Source organism: Chiloscyllium punctatum, chromosome 27, assembly GCF_047496795.1.
Source record: "Chiloscyllium punctatum isolate Juve2018m chromosome 27, sChiPun1.3, whole genome shotgun sequence".
Lineage (NCBI taxonomy): Eukaryota > Metazoa > Chordata > Chondrichthyes > Orectolobiformes > Hemiscylliidae > Chiloscyllium > Chiloscyllium punctatum.
In genome coordinates this window covers 3116120-3136971 of record NC_092765.1, presented here as the reverse complement: position 1 = coordinate 3136971, position 20852 = coordinate 3116120, and the positions used below count along the sequence as shown (strand labels likewise).

General features: G+C 42.4%; 1 long non-coding RNA gene across 1 annotated transcript in view; it reads right to left on the bottom strand.

Annotated features, from left to right (window-relative positions):
- LOC140453275 (uncharacterized) overlaps positions 1-20852 on the bottom strand; it is a 125532-nt gene that overhangs the window by 55033 nt on the left and 49647 nt on the right. The window contains exon 2 of the long non-coding RNA XR_011952333.1: positions 8307-8384. This is a non-coding gene — a long non-coding RNA (uncharacterized lncRNA). The remainder of the gene's footprint in view (positions 1-8306; positions 8385-20852) is intronic.

Here is a 20852-nt window from a genome sequence, read left to right as displayed (position 1 = left end):
CTTTGGCGGGTCGGTGTGGACTTGTTGGGCCAAAGGGCCTGTTTCCACACTGTAAGTAATCTAATGTAATCCACATTAGAAAACTTACAGACTTTCAGTTTGTATACCTCATCCAACAACTGTCAACATGTCTTTGTGCTTGGGAAATCGTGTCTCGCTACCTTGATTGAATTTTTTTGAAGAAATAACGAAGAGAATTGGTGAGGTCACAGCAGTGGACGTGATCTATATGGACTTCAGTAAGGCATTCGCCAAGGTTTCTCATGGGAGACTGGCTCGCCAGGTTAGATCACATGGAATACAAGGAGAACTATTCCAAAGACCCATGCCACTACCCTACAATCCTGCATTTCCATGGCCAATCCCCCTAACCTGCACATCCTTGGACTGTGGAAGGAAACCAGAGCACTGAAAGGAAATCCACACAGACACATGCAAATTCCACACAGTCACCCAAAGCTGGAATCAAACCAGGATCCCAGGAACCGTGAAGCAGTAGTGCTAACCACAGAGTCAGCATGCCATGCCCTTTTTTGACCATTCTAATCTAGGAAATGCAGCAAAAAAATTGAGCACATCATGGACTCATAACTGAAAGCATGCTGAAATACCAGGGAGAAGTTTTCAAATTGTGCCATCCAAAAAGCAGGCAAATAAATGGCGACATCTTGAAAAATGTGCATTTTACAGAGGAGATGTAGGACACCTTAAAATGCATAAAGGTGGATAAATCCTCAGGACCTGATCAGGTGTACCCGAGAACTCTGTGGGAAGCTAGGGCAGTGTTTGCTGGGCCTCTTGCTGAGATACTCATATCATCGATAGTCACAGGTGAGGTGCCGGAAGACTGGAGGTTGGCTAACGTGGTGCCACTGTTAAGGAAAGCTGGTAAGGAAAACCCAGGGAACTATAGACCAGCGAGCCTGACGTCGGTGGTGGGAAAGTTGTTGGAGGGAATTCTCAGGGACAGAATTTACATGCATTTGGAAAGGTAAGGACTGATTAAGGATAGTCAACATGGCTTTGTGCATGGGAAATCATGTCTCACAAACTTAATTGAGTTTTTTGAAGAAATAACGAAGAGGATTGGTGAGGTCAGAGCAGTGGACATGATCTACATGGACTTCAGTAAGGTGTTCGACAAGGTTCCTCATGGTAGATTGACTAGCAAGGTGAGATCTCACGGAATACAGGGAGAACTAGCCATTTGGATACAGAACTGGCTCAAAGGTAGAAGACAGATTGATGGTGGAGAGTTGCTTTTCAAACTGAAGGCCTGTGCCCAGTGGTGTGCCACAAGGATTGTTGCTTTTTGTTATTTATATAAATTGTTTGGATCTGAACATAGGAGGTAAAGCAGATGACATCAAAATTGGAGGTGTAGTGGACAGTGAAGAAGGTTACCTCAGAGCACAACGGGATCTTGATCAGATGGGCCAATGGGCTGAGGACTGACAGATGGAGTTTAATTTAGATAAGTGCAAGGTGCTGCATTTTGGAAAGATACATCAGGGCAGGACTAATACACATAAGGTCCTGGGGAGTGTTATTGAACAAAGAGACCTTGAAGTCCAGGTTCACAGCTCCTTGAAAGTGGAGTCACAGATAGATAGGATAATGAAGAAGGCATTTGGTACACTTATCTTTATTGGTCAGAGACTGAGTATAGGAGCTGGGAGGTCATGTTGCGGCTGTACAGGACGTTGGTTCAGCCACTTTTGGAGTATTGTGTACAGTTCTGGTCTCCCTGCTATGGGAAGGACATTGTGAAACTTGAAAGGGTTCAGATAATTTATGAGGATGTTGCCAGAATTAGAGGGTTTGAGCTATAGGGTGAGGTTGAATAGGCTGGGGCTATTATCCCTGGAGCATCTGAGACTGAGGGGTGACCTTATAGAGGTTTATAAAATCATGAGGGGCATGGATATGGTAAATAAGCAAGGTCTTTTACCTGGGGTGGGGGAGTCCAAAACTATTTGGCATAGCTTTAGGGTGAGAGGGGAAAGATTTTAAAGGGACCTAAGGGGCAATTTTTTCACACAGAGAGTGGTGACTGTCCGGAATGAGCTGCCAGAGGAAGTGGTGGAGACCGGTGCAATTACAATATTTAAATGACATCTGGATGGGTATATGAATAGGAAGGAGGGATATGGACCAAGTGCTGGAAAATGAATTTAGGATATCTGGTCATCATGGACGAGTTGGACTGAAAGGTCTGTTTCCGTGCTGTACATTTCTATGACTCTATGACTCTTTTACACCCAAAGGAGATATTGGCTTAGTGTCTCATCCAAAAGATGGGACTCTGACAGTGCAGTGCTCTCTCTGTGGAATGACAGCATGGGTTATGTCCTGTAGGCTCAGTGACAAAGTTTAACACATGAGTGTATAGAAAAGGACAACTCAAAAGGAGGGCTTTTGGTCCATCAAGTCTGTTCAGGCTATTTCAAAGAACAATATAGTTAGTGCCTGTGCTCTGCTCTTTCCTTATGTCCCTGCTATTTTCTTTATTTCAAGAAATTGTCTAATTGTCTTTTGCACTTGAAATCCTAATCCCTCATTGCATCGAAGACATTTTCACTCATGTTCCGTTTGGTTCCATTGCTAATCATTGAGAGAGAGGAATCAAACTATAATTCCCAAAGTTAAATAATCTGGCAACATTCTTTGGCAAGGCTTATCTGCAAAGAATAACCAATTACACAAGGGACTAAAGGGTTGTCAAACATCAGAACAAGTCATTGTTTTCAGAACAGAGTCAGTGACATTAAATGGAATACTTAAAACAAAAACAAGAAGAAATTATTTACAATACTCTGCAAATCAACTGCAGATAAACCATCAAAACATACCTGAGGGAAATAGATTAGATTACTTACAGTGTGGAAACAGGCCCTTTGGCCCAACAAGTCCACACCGACACTCCGAAGAGCACCCCACCCAGACCCACTCCCATACATTTACCCCTTCACCTAACACTATGGACAATTTAGTATGGCCAATTCACCTAACCTGCACATTTTTGGACTATGGGAGGAAACCGGAGCACCCGAAGGAAACCCACGCAGACACGGGGAGAATGTGCAAACTACACACAGTTGCCTGAGGCAGGAATTGAACCTGGGTCTCTGGCACCATGAGGCAGCAGTGCTAACCACTGTGCCACCGTACCACCCATTTAGTTAATCTAAAGTCATTTAGCAGATACAGAATTTGAATATTGGTGAAAAAAGACACATTTTGTTGAAATTTTTCATTTTGTACTCATCAGGACACTTTGCAAGAATACCAATGTGAAGGGAAAACAACATTTAAACTGTATTAGAGGAGAGTGCTGATTGGTGGACAAGTGGGCTCTGATCAGGAGAGATGTTAGCACTGCTGCCTCACAGTGCCAGAGATGCAGGTTCAATCCTAGCCTCAGATGACTGACTGTGTGGAGTTTGCACATTCTCCCTGTGTCTGCGTGGGTTTCCTCCGGGTGCTCCAGTCTCCTCCCACAACCAAAGATATGCAGATTATGTGAATTAGCCAGGCTAAATTGTCCACAATGTTCAGGATGTGTAGGTTGAGTGCATTAGTCAGGGGTAAATGTAGAGTAATAGTGTAGGGGAATGGGTGGGTTATTCTTCCGAGGATCAGTGTGAACTTGTTGGGCTGAAAGGCCTGTTTTCACACTGTAGGGATTCTATGATGGTTCTATGTTACCATGGAGAATTCACTCGTCAGAATCATGTTTGTCATGAACAAGATGTTGCTATCAAGCTGATACATTTGGGCCTAAGTGGACAAGTAAGTCATAGAACATAGAACATAGAACTTAGAACATTACAGCACAGTACAGGCCCTTCGGCCCTCAGTGTTGTGCCGCCCTGTCATACTAATCTGAAGACCATGTAACCTACACTATGCTTGTCTAATGATGATTTAAATGCATTTAAACTTGGCGAATCTACTACCGTTACATGCAAAGCATTCCATACCCTTACTACTCTCTGAGTAAAGAAACTTCCTCTGACATCTGTCTTATACCTATCTCCCCTCACTTTAAAGTTATGTCCCCTCGTGTTTGCCATTCCCATACTTGGAAAAAGGCTCTCCCTGTCCACCCTATCTAACCCTCTGATTATCTTGTATGTCTCTATTAAGTCACCCCTCAACCTTCTTCTCTCTAACGAGAAAGCCTCAAGGCTCTCAGCCTTTCCTCGTAAGACATTCCTTCCATACCATGCAACATCCTAGTAAATCTCCTCCTTTCCAAAGTTTCCACATCCTTCTTATAATGCGGTGACCAGAACTGTACACAATACTCCAAGTGTGGCTGTACCAGAGCTTGGTACAGCTGCAGCATAACCTCCTGGTTGCGGAACTCAATCCCTCTATTAATAAAGGCCAAAACACTGTATGCCTTCTTAACAACCCTGTCAATCTGGGTGGCAACTTTCAGGGATCTGTGTACATGGATACCGAGATCTCTCTGCTCATCTGCACTCCCAAGAATCTTACCATTAACCCAGTACTTTGCATTCCGATTAATCTGCCCAAAGTGTATCACCTCACACTTGTCCACATTAAACTCCATTTGCCACCTCTCAGCCCAGCTCTGCATCCTATCTATGTCTCTCTGCAACCTACTACATCCTTCGTCACTATCCACAACTCCACCGACCTTAGTGTCATCCGCAAATTTACTAACCCACCCTTCTAAACCCTCATCCAGGTCATTTATAAAAATGATGAACAGCAGTGGACCCAACACTGACCCTTGCGGTACGCCGCTAGTATCTGGACACCAAGATGAACATGTTCCATCAACTACAACCCTCTGTTTTCTTTCAAACAAGCCAATTACTGATCCAAACTGCTATATCTCCCACAATCCCATTCCTCCGCATTTTGTATAATAGCCTACTGTGGGGAACCTTATCGAACGCCTTGCTGAAATCTATATACACCACATCAACTGGTTTACTCTCATCTACATGTTTGGTCATTTTGTCAAAAAAGTCAATAAGATTCGTTAGGCACCACCTACCTTTCACAAAACCATGCTAACTATCCCTGATCAGATTATTCTTTTCTAGATGGTTATAAATCCTATCTCTTATAACCTTTTCCAACACTTTACCAACCACTGAAGTGAGACTCACTGGTCTGTAATTAGTAAATGAGACTCACTGGTCTTTTTGAACAAGGGAACCACATTTGCTATCCTCCAGTCCTCAGGCACTATTCCTTGTAGACAATGATGATCTGAAGATCAATGCCAAAGGCTCAGCAATCTCCTCCCTTGCTTCCCAGAGGATCCTCGAATAGATCCCATCCAGCCCAGGGGACTTGTCTATTTTCACACTCTGCAGTATTTCTAATACCTCTTCCTTGTGAACCTCAATCTCTTCTAGTCTAGATGCAAGTATCTCTGTATCTTCCTCACCAACATTTTCATTTTCTATAGTGAACACTGTCGAAAAATATTTATTTAGTGCTGCCCCTGTCTCCTCTGACTCCATACACAACTTCTCACTATTATCCTTGATTGGCCCTAATTTAACTCTCGTCATTCTTTTATTCCTGACATACCTATGGAAAGCCTTAGGGTTAACCCTGATCCTATCCGCCAACAACTTCTCATGTCTCCTCCTGGCCCTTCTGAGCTCTCTTTTTAGGTCTTTCCTGACTTCCTTGTAACCCTCAAGCGCCCTAACCGAGTTTTCATATTTTGTCCTAACATAAGCCTTCTTCTTCTTCTTGACCAGGGATTCCACTTGCTTAGTAAACCACAGCTCACACGTTCTATATCTTCCTCCCTGCCTGACAGGTACATACTTATCTAGGACGCACAGGAGCTTTTCCTTGAATAAGCTCCACATTTTTAATGTGCTCATCCCCTGCAGTTTCCTTCCCCATTCTACGCTTCCTAAATCTTTCCTAATTGCATCGTAATTTCCCTTCCCCCAGCTGTAACTCTTGCTCGGTGGAGTACACCTATCCCTTTCCATCACTAAGGTAAATCTGACAGAATTGTGATCGCTGTCTCCAAAGTGCTCACCTACTTCCAAATCTAACACCTGGCCAGACTCGTTACCCAGTACTAAATCTAAAGTGGCTTTGCCCCTTGTAGGCCTGTCTACATACTGTGTCAGGAAGCCCTCCTGCACACACTGGACAAAAACTGACCCATCTATAGTAATCGTACTGTAGTGGATCCCAGTCAATATTTGGATAGTTGAAGTCCCCCATGACAACTACCCTGCCTCTCACTCCTATCGAGAATCATCTTTGCTATCCTTTCCTCCACATTTCTGGGACTATTCGGAAGCCTATAGAAAACTCCCAGCATGGTGACTTCTCCTTTCCTGTTTCTAACCTCAGCCCACACTCCCTCAGTTAACGAGTCCCCAAACATCCTTTCGACAACTGTAATATTGTCCCTGATCAACAATGCCACACCTCCCCCTCTTTTACCATCTTCTCTGTTCTTACTGAAACATCTGAATCCCGGAACCTGCAGCAGCCATTCCTGTCCCTGCTCTATCCATGTCTCCGTAATGGCCACATCATTAAAGTCCCAGGTACCAACTCACGCTGCCAGTTCACCCACTTTATTTCGGCTGCTCCTAGCGTTGAAGTACATACACTTCAAACCAGGTTCTCACTTGCCAGTGTCAGATACTTGATTTGGGAACTCCCTACTCTCGTCCTCTTCTGTACCTGTCCTACAATTTTGGTTCCCATCCCCCTGCTGTATTAGTTTAAATCCACCTTAATAGCTTTAGCGAATTTCCCCCCAGGATATTGGTATCCCTCTGGTTTAGATGAAGACCATCCTGCTTGTAGAGGTCCCACCTACCCCAGAAAGTCACACGGTACATGAATTTCACTGCTAGTATGATGCCAGGTATGTTAATGTTAACTTTTTAATTGAATGTCCAGGTATTGGATAGCTAGGTAAAGGATGGGGCAGTGTAGATCAAACTCTTGAAGCCACTGGACACAATAAATCCCTGACTCAAATACAATAGGAGCCACAGAGCATTTCCCATTTGCAAAAGTGTTTAACTGAAAGAAAGTGTACATTTTTGACATTGGAACAAACATAACAGAATATTATCCTTAATTTCCTATTCTGACTATTTAATGCAAGTGTTTGGAGGAATTTCATATTTTCTCAAATAAGGAAAAAAAATGCATTGTAGGAACACATAGCTTCATAGGAAGTTCAAACTTTGATTCCCAAGTCAGGTAGTTCCTGAAATGGCCACTAAAGCAGACATAATGACAACTCATCATCCTCTAGATGTCTTTTGAATGATTCATTTGTTTAAAATATTCAGCTCAAACTATTCATTTTTTAAATCTTTGGCTTAATTTGATTGGTTTTGATCCAAAGAATAAACTACGGTGGTGAATTAGTCCATATATGGTATGGATGTAATGTTCTTAGAGCTCTAGACCCATGCCTTTTGCTGTTAGAACCTTGCAGGAAAAATTGCACATGTTCTATCGAATGTAATTGTCAGAAACAGTTTTGATGGAACAATAGTTTGGGGTAGATAGAAATAGACTCAGCAGTTGAGATAAGTTGTTAAAGGGCTGATTAATGAAAGATTCAACGCAAATTTTAAATAGAGATCAAGCAACATTTCCTTATATAACGAGTTGAGGCTATGCAAGTACCTCCAGGGTTTGTTGTTGAGATTCAAGACTAAGTGAACATTCATGGCTAGATTACAGAAGAAAATGTCAGAAATCACATGACACCGGAATACAGGAGAAAGTGAGGACTGCAAATGCTGGAGATCAGAGTCAAAAAGGGTGGTGCTGGAAAAGCACAACAAGTCAGGCAGCATCCGAGGAGCAGGAGAATCGATGTTTCAGGTATGAGCTCTTTTATAGTCCAAGCAAGCTTGTGGTTTCAAATAAACCTGTTGGACTACAATGCAGTATTGTGTGAGTTTTGACTTTGTTCACCCCAGTCCAACACCGGCACTTCCACATTACAGAAGAAAAAGTATTGGAGAGATAATGGGAACCTGGTGAGTAAATGTAATTAGAAACATTTGCTCACACTGATGGTAAATGTAAAGGAGTCATTTGTCTGTTGCTATATTGTAAGGTAAAGGTACTTCAGTTTTTGGACTGGGATGGAGAAACTCCACTAAAGCACATGATGGCTGTCCTGTCAATCTTGTTGGAATGTCTATAAGGATGGAAGACATTGGAGACAGGAAAGGACTTGGTTGTGTGTGCCAAACCCCCATCTCCCACAGTCAAGTAACTTCCCAATATCTAATGTCAAGACTCACACATCAAAGAATTCTCCCTTGGCTGAGGCACCAGTGAATTGTGTGTATTCCCATCATGAGGCAGTTCCTGCAGGAAATCTAAAGAGACAATCAAGAGACATTATCAAATGATATGAAATGCATACTAGCAGCTAAAATATATTACAACTTTCGTCAGAAATCTACAGAGGCCATATTTTACATAAAACAGAAATGTGATTTAAATGGAGGAGATTAGAGTTTGAATTCTCTTAGCAACAAATTAAGGTCACTTTGGAGATAATTTACAGTTTCTTTTCTAACAATGAAGGAGGAAAGAGTGACACCCTAAGAAAATGATCATTTACATGAAAAAGCTTTGTAGCACACTGTAATTACAATGGTAACAAGCGTAAATCCAACCAATTCAGATGTTTCAATAGATAGTAAACCCCAGGATCTTGTCTCATTCATGTATATTCAATCTCAGGAAGTTGATGACCTGTTTAAGAAGTAATTTAACGAAATGGTAGCAACTGAGTGATTACACATGAAAAACTTTGTTTTAATCTATAATGAGCTTGTAAAATCTTAACACTCTAACTGTTAAGTTCATTTCATGTTAATAAAGCAGCCAAGAGTGGAGTGCAGGGGCCAGTAATTGCCTGAATAATATGTTTTTACATTGCAGCATTGTCAGGGCAACTAGGCACAGTAGGGTGGTTGTACAGCATCTGAAAATTGCACACAGAGAAGCACAATAGACTGAATTTTTAAAGAAATCACTTTTCAATCGTCATGGCTATGTCTTGATATTACTTTATTAGATGAGAAAGTCGAGCATGATTATTTAAAAATAAGAATTAGGAGTGTGCATATCATTAGCAGCAACAACAAATAGAGTTCCTGACATTACACCTGAGTTAATAGGTGTAAAAAATTTAATATATTTGTCTGAAAAGTCTCTCTTAATTATTCTAGTATTGTTCACTAATTTTCTTTTGGATGAAGTGATGTCTCTGTTAAAACAGGTCAGGAATTTTGGATAAAGACATTAAGTATACCTATTATGCAACATTGGAATTCAAGGGACGATAGAAAATTGCAACCTTATTTGACAGGCTACACTGTAGTACCTTCTATTGCATGCACCAATGTCAAACAAAAAAGTGAAGTGGGGTGAAGATGGTAAGTCCATGACATTACTGCACCAGAGTAAGGTTATCAATGCAATTATAATCTAAACTGCTCCTTAAGACCAACCCAGTGCTTAAGGCAAACTTCCAAGGAACATGTGGCTGCAATTCACTATTCTACATCAGCCCTCAAGAGATTGCAACAAATGACAGCAGCAAATTCTCATACAATTTTTGTTTGTGGATCTCGCTCCCCAGCACAGTCACTGTGGAAAATTATCAGTATAGAAACAATCATTCCTTGATAAAATCAGTATTATTGATCACAGTCAAGATAAATGTTTTCATTTCTGGTTGGTAAGACACAACTAGTAGGATACCAAAGGGTTTAGTCCTTGGGCTCCAACTATTTAGATTCGATATTAATAACCTGGATGTGGGAATAAAATGTTCTGGAGCCATCAGGACTTTCTTTAACTGAAGCATGACTTCAGCTTCAAGATGCAAGATATCTCATGGAATCTTAGAGTCATAGAGATGTACAGCACAGAAACAGACCCTTCGGTCCAACCTGTCCATGCCGACCAGATATCCCAACCCAATCTAGTCCCACCTGCCAGCATCCGGCCCATATCCCTCCAAACCCTTCCTATTCATATACCCATCCAAATGCCTCTTAAATGTTGCAATTGTACCAGCCTCCACCACATCCTCTGGCAGCTCATTCCATACACGTACCACCCTCTTGCATGAAAAAGTTGCCCCTTAGGTCTCTTTTATATCTTTCCCCTCTCACCCTAAACCTATGCCCCTCTAGTTCTGGATTCCCCGACACCAGGGAAAAGGCTTTGTATGTTTATCCTATCCATGCCCTTCATGATTTTATAAACCTCTACAAGGTCACCCCTCAGCCTCCGACGCTCCAGGGAAAAGAGCCCCAGCCTGTTCAGCCTCTCCCTATAGCTCAAATCCTCCAACCCTGGCAACATCCTTGTAAATCTTTTCTGGACCCTTTCAGGTTTCACAATATCTTTCCGATAGGAAGGAGACCAGAATTGCACGCAATATTCCAACCGTGGCCTAACCAATGTTCTGTACAGCCGCAACATGACCTCCCAACTCCTGTACTGAAAATGTGTTGCTGGAAAAGTGCAGCAGGTCAGGCAGCATCCAAGGAGCAGGAGAATCGACATTTCAGGCATGAGCCCTTCTTCAGGATTCTCCTGCTCCTTGGATGCTGCCTGACCTGCTGCACTTTTCCAGCAACACATTTTCAGCTCTGATCTCCAGCATCTGCAGTCCTCACTTTCTCCTCCCATCTCCTGTACTCAATACTCTGACCAATAAAGGAAAGCGTACCAAACGCCTTCTTCACTATCCTATCTACCTGCGACTCCACTTTCAAGGAGCTATGAACCTGCACTCCAAGGTCTCTTTGTTTGGCAACACTCCCTCGGACCTCATTACATTTTTTCATTCTTTTCATTTTAATACAGACAAACTTCGAATGGGTAGACAGCAGGTGTTTTCCGGATCTTTCTAGGCTGTAATCTGAACAACATCATCTTCTCTGTTCCCAACAATGACAAGTTCATTCTCTTGGGAGACTTCACCGCCAGATTTGGGAAAGATCATAGGCTCTGGACTGGAATAATAGGGAAGGAAGGAGTTGGCCAGTTCAACCAGAACACAATCTGGTGGTTACAAACACCTTATTTCACCAGCAAAAAGTCTCCTGGCAATATCCACACTCCAAACACTGGCAGCTCATTGATTGCATCATCGTACAATCTTTGGACCAACAAGATGTACTGATAACAAGAGCTGTTACAGGTGCCAGCAAGAGCTGGGTAGACCATCACCTCATCTCGTCTACCATGAGAATGAAGATTCGGCCCAAACGCAAACACCAGAATCAGAACACTATCAAGAAAGGCAATGTTAACATCCTCCAAGACATCAACCATGTACAGAAGTTCCAACAAAATCTTCAAGAACAACTGCCTCAATAAATCCCAGCATCCATCGAAGAATACTGGAATCAGTTGAAGAACACTGTTATCACATCTTGCAAAGAAACAATTGGGTTCAAGGCGAAAAAACATCAGGATTGGTCCATGATAATGACAAACTACTCCAACAATTTATCGATGAAAAGAGAAAAGCTTTCATCACCTTATAAAATGACAACAGCTACCAAAAGGAAACGCTATCAGGAACACAAGGCTGCAGTCCAGAAGAGCACCCAAAACCTGAAACACGAACGGTGGAGGAAGAAAGCTCTGGAAATCCAACAACTAGCAGATGCCAATGTTACTTGAGGCTCCTTCAACACAACTAAAGTTATTTTTGGCCCATCCACTCATGGTCAAGTACCTTTCAGAAGCAAAGATGGTTCGACCATCCTGAAGAGAAATGCTGACATTAATTCTAGATGGAGGAAGCAATTTGAAGATCTTCTAAATCAAAGAGTCCCATTTGACAAGAATGTGATCAACAACATTCCAAAACAGCCCGTTGACGACTCCCTCAGCAAAGTACCAATACTTGAAGAAGTCAGGGAAGCCATCAAAACCTTGAAAAACAACAAGGTCACTTGGCTTAATGGAATACTAGATGAGGTCTATAGAATTGGAGGTAACCTGCATCATTACCAACCGCATCAACTTCTCATCAAGATCTGGATAAATGAAAATATACCAGCAGACTTTAGAGACTCAACAATTGTTACCATCTACAAAAGGAAAGACAATCGATCTGAATGTGGAAACTGTCATGGAGTTTTCCTGTTAGCAACAGCAGGAAAGATCCTCACCTGCGTCATGAACAACTGGCTCAAGCCTTTAGCTGAGAAGATCCTTCCGGAGACACAAGCCGGTTTTAGATCATCATGTGAAACTCACTATGTGTCACTACAAAAAAAATGTTGTGAACAACTTTAACCTTTGTATATGGCATTCATCGACCTCACCAAAACCTTTGACTCAGTATCAATGGAACTCCTATGGGATTCTGAGAGATAAATGTGGGCCAGGGGAGCTGAGAGCATTCTTAATGAAGGGCTTAAGCCTGAAACGTCGATTCTCCTGCTCCTCTGATGCTGCCTGACCTGCTGTGCTTTGCCAGCACCACATTCCCAACTCTGATCTCCAGCATTTGTAGTCCTCCCTTTCTCCAACTCCTATGGGATGTCCTATACACCTATCGACGTCCTGAAAAGTACATTCAAAGCCTGAGACTCCTCCACGATGGCATGCTTGCCACAGTTATGGTCAGCAACAGGAACTGTGAGCCTTTTCAAGTCAGATCAGGAGTAAAACAGGGATGCGTGATTGCCCCAACTTTGTTCACCATCATTACTGCAACAATCACCCTCATCATCAAGGAGGACCAACCCCCAGGAATCGAAATTGTCTACAGAACAGATGGCAGACTTTGCAATTTTGCTTGTCTTAAGTCCAAAAACAAGACATCTATGATTTCTCTCATCAAGTTCCAATATGCAGGTGACAACAGTGTTGTAGCTCTCTCAGATAACCACCTCCAACAGATTCAGACTGCCTTCAACTGCGCACACACAAAACTTGGACTTACCATCAATTCCAAGAAGACTCAGATCATCTATCAACCGTCACTAACTGAGACAAATCAGATAGAACCATCAATTCAACTTGACAAAACAACTCTGGAAAAAGTGGGTTGCTTTTCATTTCTTGGAAGTCACTTCTCCTCCAGTGCTAACCTTAATGATGAGATCCAACATCATTTTAAATACACTGGAACAGCTTTTAGATGTCTCCAAAGTTGAGTCTTTTATGGTCATGAGATCCGAACAGACACAGAAATGTTAGTGTACAAAGCAGTAGTGATCCCAAAGCTCCAGTATGCATCAGAAACTTGGATAACATACCAATGACAGCTGAAGGCATTTATAAAGTTCTATCAATGATGCCTATGAACATCTTGAATATCATAGAGTCATAGAGATGTACAGCAGGGAAACAGACCCTTTGCTCCAACTTGTCCATGCTGACCACTCATGGAATACAGGGAGAACTAGCCATTTGGATACAGAACTGGCTCAAAGGTAGAAGACAGAGGGTGGTGGTGGAGGGTTGTTTTTCAGACTGGAGACCTGTGACCAGTGGAGTGCCACAAGGATCGGTGTTGGGTCCTCTACTTTTTGTCATTTACATAAATGATTTGGATGCAAGCATAAGAGGTACAGTTAGTAAATTTGCAGATGACACCAAAATTGGAGGTGTAGTGGACAGCGAAGAGGGTTACCTCAGATTACAACAGGATCTGGACCAAATGGGCCAATGGGCTGAGAAGTGGCAGATGGAGTTTAGTTCAGATAAATGTGAAGTGCTGCATTTTGGGAAAGCAAATCTTAGCAGGACTTATACACTTAATGGTAAGGTCCGAGGGAGTGTTGCTGAACAAAGAGACCTTGGAGTGCAGGTTCATAGCTCGTTGAAAGTGGAGTCACAGGTAGATAGGATAGTGAAGAAGGTGTTTGGTATGCTTTCCTTTATTGGTCAGAGTATTGAGTACAGGAGTTGGGAGGTCATGTACAGAACATTGGTTAGGCCACTTTTGGAATATTGCATGCAATTCTGGTCTTGTTCCTATCGGAAAGATGTTATGAAACTTGAAAGGGTTCAGAAAAGATTTACAAGGATGTTGCCAGGGTTGGAGGAGATGAGCTACAGGGAGAGGCTGAACAGGCTGGGGCTGTTTTCCCTGGAGCATCGGAGGCTGATGGGTGACCTTATAGAGGTTTATAATATTATGAGGGGCATGAATAGGGTAAATAGGCAAAGTCTGTTCCCTGGGGTTGGGGAATCCAGAACTAGAGGGCATAGGTTTAGGGTGAGAGGGGAAAGATATAAAAGAGACTTATGGGGCAACGCTTTCACACAGAGGGTGGTACGTGTATGGAATGAGCTGTCAGAGGAAGTGGTAGAGGCTGGTACAATTGCAACAGCAATTTAAGAGGCATTTGGATGGGTCTATGAATAGGAAAGTTTTGGGAGGGATATGGGCCAGGTGCTGGCAGGTGGGACTAGATTGGGTTAGGATATCTGGTCAGCATGGATGGGTTGGACTGAAGGGTCTGTTTCCATGCTGTACATCTCTATGACTCTATGAGATATCCCATCCTAATGTAATCCCATTTGTCAGCACTTGGCCCATACCCTTCCTATTCACATACCCATCCAGATGCTTTTTAACAGCTCGGAAGAGAGAAGAACCAACACTAGTGTGCTAAATGAAGCCAAAGCAACAAGCCTATGTCATCAAGAAGCAACTAAGATGGAGTGGTCATATTATTCGGATAAAAGACGAACGTCTGCTGAAACAAATCATCTATTCCCAGCTTAAAGAAGGCAAACGGAACCAAGGCAGACAACAGAAGAGATACAAACATGTTTTAAAAGCCAACATGAAGGAATGTGACATTGACCATCAAAAATTGGGAAACTGATGCCAAGGACAGGAAACTCTGGCAAACCATCATCCAAGAAGGAACAGCAACTTTCGAAGCCAACAGATGGGCAGAACTAGAAGAGAAGAGAAGAAAAAGGAACGTGAAGTAGTGATGGCCAAAGCCCGATCTGCCACCTGGACCTACTTGTCCTGAATACACAAGAACTTTCAAAGTCAAGATTGGACTGATATGCCACCGGAGAGCCCATAATAGATCAATGGAATGAAGACCATCATCCTCGATCTCGAGGGATAGCCATGACGATGAATCTTGCAGCAATCTGAAAATTCAATGTACTCTTCTAAACCTCATAATTCTCATATGATGCTAAAATAGATAGGAAATTAAAGTCCAATGAAGAAATAAGAATTTTACAAATGGATATGGATAGTTTGGGAGAATGGGTCAAAATTTAGCAGATGAATTAGCGAAGTGTTCCTGCAACTTACAAGGGATCACTGAGACTGCACTTTTCATGTTTTAGAAGCAGCCTTGAGTACTGAGTCCCCCCCCTTACATGAGGAGGGGTTAGTTGTATTGAAGACAGTTCAGAGAAGGCTCACTAGATTGATTCTAGAGATGAGAGGTTTGTCTTATGAAGAGAGATTGAGCAGATTAGATGCAGGGAATAGTGAGGACTGCAGATGCTGGAAATCAGAGTCAAAAAGTGTGGCGCTGGAAAAGCACAGCAGGCCAGGCAGCATCTGAGGAGCAGAAGAGTCAATGTTTTGGGCATAAGGCCTTTGTCAGGAATGTGGAGGGGAAGTGGTCCAAGGGGCCAGAAAGATAAATAGGAGGTGGGGTGGGGCTGTGGGAAGGTAGTGAGGTAGCTATGCTGTCTGAAATTTAGGAAAATGAGAGATCTACTTAATGTGTTTAAGATGCTAAAGATCATTGACAAAGATGTAGAAAGGATATTTCCTCATGTGGGGTGTGTAGGTAGAGACACTCACAGAGCTGTAAGGAAGTGAGATCCAGGATTTTGACCGAGTGACAGTGAAGGACTGGTGATACATTTCCAAGTCAGGATCATGTATGGTCTCAAAGCTGATTAACATGAAAACAAAATCTGGCAATATGTGCAACTTATACAGAACAGGATATATAAATTACACCAAACAATATCCATTCAATAAGAAATTATGTAGGTTTAGAAAAGTACATTGGATTCTCAGATTGCTGCAAGGTTACAAACTCGAATGACCCAGGAAACTCCTGCTGACTACCCATTCGAAACCTGTCTAGATTAAAATGAAAAGAATCAAAAATGTAATGAGATGTCTTACACGTTTAAGTTGAAGTCATGCTTCAGTTATAAAAAGTCTTGATGGCTTCAGAAGTAAATGAAGAGTTCTGTTTCTCTGTGTATCCTTTTCAGGGCCATTGACATAATTTGGAATAATGCTGGGATCAGGAACTCAGAGTTTCTGTTTCCCTGACACAGGTGGGAAATGGTATAGGATTGAAGGCTGCTTTTAAAACATGAAAACCAATGTAATGTTCTGAGCATAGTCCACCCAAATCCTGCGAGGGAGTTAAAGTCTGTAAGCTTGACCTCACTTCTGATAGGTCAACTGTGAAATCCAGCAATTAAAAAAAACCCTAATTTTAAATAGGCTTTCATCTCTACTGACCTGGTAATATGTTCAATTTTGACCTTGTTATGTTAAATGTAATGAATCAAACAGCTCTGAGCTTATTCAGTTTTGTTGCACATGTTTGCCCAGGTCTGTTGTAGACTCAATACTTTAGGAGGATATTAATGTGTTGCTGTACTGATTTCCTGTGTGGAGCCACACACTTACACAGCTCAAGTACCCTGCAGCTAGAATGTCAGGGTTTTGCTCTCTGGAGATTTCATTCCAGCCAATGATCATGTAATTGGTAAAAACAGGACCAGTGGAGGTATTCCACTATTAACAACAGCATCATTGTGGTGTTGCTGCAATTCAATTACTAATGAAACAAACTGCATTGCCATATATTTAGATTTATATTCTGCTTTTTCTATTCATGCAGTAAATGTTGCTGTGTTAGGCTTCTTCAGCAAACAACAAGGCAGTAAACTGGGATTAGTTCAGCTGCTTGTATTAACTGATAAACTCCTTTGGATCTGTCCCATTGTAGCTTGACTCTATAAACGCCATTACTCACCATGGTAACCCTTTCATTTAAAGTTCATCGTGTTTTTGTAAACTTGAGAGTTTAACTAAGTACAAATAAGACAAGAGAATGTAGACTGGAGATTACTGAAGCACTCAGTGCTTATAGTACCATTAAAAAATCCATTCCACCCATCAAAGTCTGTGTCAGCAGTTCAGAAACGCTCTCCAGCTCATTCTAGTCCTGCAATCGTATGCCATATTCTTGCGATTTTACTCTCCTTCAAATATTTATTTAATTCTGTTTTGAAAGTTACCGTTGAATTCAGAATCACCACCTATCAGAGAGCACATTCCAAATCCTAACCTTTTGCGACATAATTTTTATATCTCTCATGTTACCTTTGGTTCAATTTGCAGACAACGGAAACATAAGCAGCATGATTTGACATGAAGTGAAATTTAATCGGCTTTCAGAGGACGGCGAGGTTACTAGTTTGGACATCTAGAAGGTAAATGAAATTTTATGCCAGGAACTCCAATTTGGTGGATGACAGGGGCAAAGAGAATCAATTTCAAGTTAAAGTCTCCCACTCACTCAGCGTCTGTATTATGAGCATCACCAGATCAGTGCAGGCCGTGTTCAGGTTTCGATTTCAGTGAAGTTGATGCTGGGTTTGCCCCTCACAATGCCGCTTTGATGGATGATGAGAGATAAGTTTGATAAAATGTAATCGTGTAGGCAGGGGTAGTTGAACTGTGTTCCCAACTCTCAGTGACCATGCTTTGTACAGCCATTCCTTGCCCCACTCTCCTCCTTGAAATGTATCTCCAGGCTGTAATGTATCTTATGGCTTTCTGTCTCTGAGGTAAGTGGCCTGACATTCAGCCAGTTTAGGGACTGAGAGAGGAGCATGGCAGCTCTGCATGAGACCTGTTATTGGGCAAGGGGCTCAACTTCAAGCCAGATTGAGGCTTCCTGTTTTGGATCTATGCAGAAGCAGTTCACCAGCAGCTTCTCCAGGGCAATTATGGGTAGGAAGCTATAAATACTCGCAGAAAGTGAGGACTGCAGATGCTGAAGGTCAGAGTCCAGAGTGTGGTGCTGGAAAAGCACAGCAGGTCAGGCAGCATCCGAGGAGCAGGGGAATCGATGTTTCGGGCATAAGGCCTTCATCTGATGAAGGGCTTATGCCCAAAATGATTCTTCTGCTCCTTGGATGCTGCCAGACCTGCTGTGCTTTTCCAGTGCCACACTCTGGACAACTATAATTACAGGCCCAACCCAGAATGAATTACAATAAATACTACGCCTGAGTCCAAGGGTGGGTTCAAATGAATTTCCACTCTAATACCTTTCAAGTACAGCATCAACTTTGGAACTTTTAACAACAAACACAAATAGCCCTTGGATCACTTTGTCAATAAGCCTGAGATCCTTCACTTGCCTGCTTTAGAGACTTGTTCCTTGTTCCTGCTCCTCAATATCATTCTCCCATCAGCTTCCTCGCTACCAACCCTTTGACGGTCAAGTTTGCCTCCAGTTTATTTTTTCCTTTTCTCCTAGCCTTCACATGCTCTCACTTATGAAACCCACCTTGTGCTTCCTCGATCCTGTTGACTAGCTACCTAACATTTATGCCTGGTTTCAATTCCAATTGATAGATTATAGGAGCAAGTTACTGCAGATGACGGAATCTGTACTGGTTGCTGTCTGACTCACTGTGATCTCCAGCTTTTGTTGTTTTCACTCACAGATTATCTGGTTCCCTCTCATACCCAAGGTACCAATTCCATCAACCCCATCTTCAGAAATTAACAACTGACCTTTTTGACCTTGCAAATTGTTTCCTATCTGCAACCTTTGTATGTTCTCTGATGTCTTTGTTTCCTCCTAAAATTATTCTCCACCTTTCAATTTGGTTACCTTCCCTATCCCAGAATCTAGACAGATCAATCAAATTCACAAACAGCATCCTCTGTGACTGTGACCTGCTCCTTCCCAAACCTTGTGCAGCCTTTGTTACCATTGATACCACCCTCCTTGATTGATTCTGACTCTCCTAACTTGGTTTTGCTCTTACCGTTGCATCTCCATCAGTCATCGAGATGTACCGCATGGAAACAGACCCTTCGGTCCAACCCGTCCATGCCAACCAGATATCCCAACCCAATCTAGTCCCACCTGCCAGCACACAGCCCATATACCTCCAAACCTTTCCTATTCATATACCTATCCAGATGCCTTTTAATTGCTGCAATTTTACCAGCCTCCACAACTTCCTCTGGCAGCTTATTCCATACACTTACCATCCTCTGTATGAAAACATTTGCCCCTCAGGTCTGTTTTATATCTTTCCCCTCTCACCCTAAACCTATGCCCTCTAGTTCTATACCCCAGGGAAAAGCCTTTGTCTATTTAGCCAATCCATGCCCTTCATGATTTTATAAACCTCTATAAGGTCACCCCTCAGCCTCCAACACTCCAGGGAAAACAGGCCCAGTCTATTCAGCTTCTCCCTATGGCTCAAATCCTCCAACCCTGGCAACATCCCTGTAAATCTTTTCTGAACCCTTTTACGTTTCATGACATCCTTTCAACAGGAAGGAGACCAGAATTGCATGCAATATTCCGAAAGTGGCGTAACCAACGTCCTGTACAGCTGCAGCATGACCTCCCAACTCCTGTACTCAATACTCTGACCAATAAAGGAAACATACCAAATGCTACCTTCACTATCCTATCTACCTGTGACTCCACTTTCAAGGAGCTATGAACCTGCACTCCGAGGTCTCTTTGTTCAGCAACACTCCCTAGGACCTTACCATTTAGTGTGTAAGATTTGCTTTCCCAAAATGCAATACCTCATATTTATCCAAATTAAACTCCATCTGCCACTTCTCAGCCCATTGGCCCATCTGATCAAGATCCCATTCTAATCTGAGGTAACCATTTTTACTGTCCACTACACCTCTAATTTTGGTATCATCTGCAAACTTACTAACTATATCTCCTATGATCACATTGAAATCATTTATATAAATGACGAAATGTAGTAGACCCAGCACCAATCCTTGTGGCACTCCACTGGTCACAGGTCTCCAGTCTTAAAAGCAACCCTCCATTACCACACTCTATCTTCTACCTTTGAGTCAGTTCTGTATCCAAATGGCTGGTTCTATCTCTATTCCATGAGATCTAACCTGGCTAACCAGTCTCCCATGGGGAACCTTGTCGAACGCCTTACTGAAGTCCATATAGATCATGCCCTCATCAATCCTCTTTGTTACTTCTTCAAAGAACTTAATCAAGTTTGTGAGACATGATTTCCCATGCACAAAGTCCCTAATCAGTCCTTGCCTTTCCAAATATGTGTAAATCCTATCCCTCAGGATTCCCTCCAACAATTTGCCCACCACTGACATCATGCTCACTGGTCTATAGTTCTCTGGCTTGTCCTTACCACCCTTCTTAAACAGTGGCACTATGTTAGCCAACCACTGGTTTTTCTGGCTCCTCACCTGTGACTATTAATGATGCAAATATCTCAGTAAGAGGCCCAGCAATCGCTTCCCTAGCTGCCCATCACGTTCTCGGGTACACCCGATCAGGTCCTGGGGATTTATCCACCTTTATGCATTTCAAGACAGCCGTGTTTTTATCCCATTCAAGCATTAATTTACATTTCCCCTGTGGATTCCCCAGGCTGCTTACCCTGCTCATCTGCATGGTCAGTTGATAGTGCCACCAAAAGACAGAATGACACTTTGGTCAAGCTCTCTTGCCTCTGCTCCTGCCTCAGTTTTTATAAACATTCCATCTTTGGCAAGCCTCAAATTCCTTTAATTAAACATC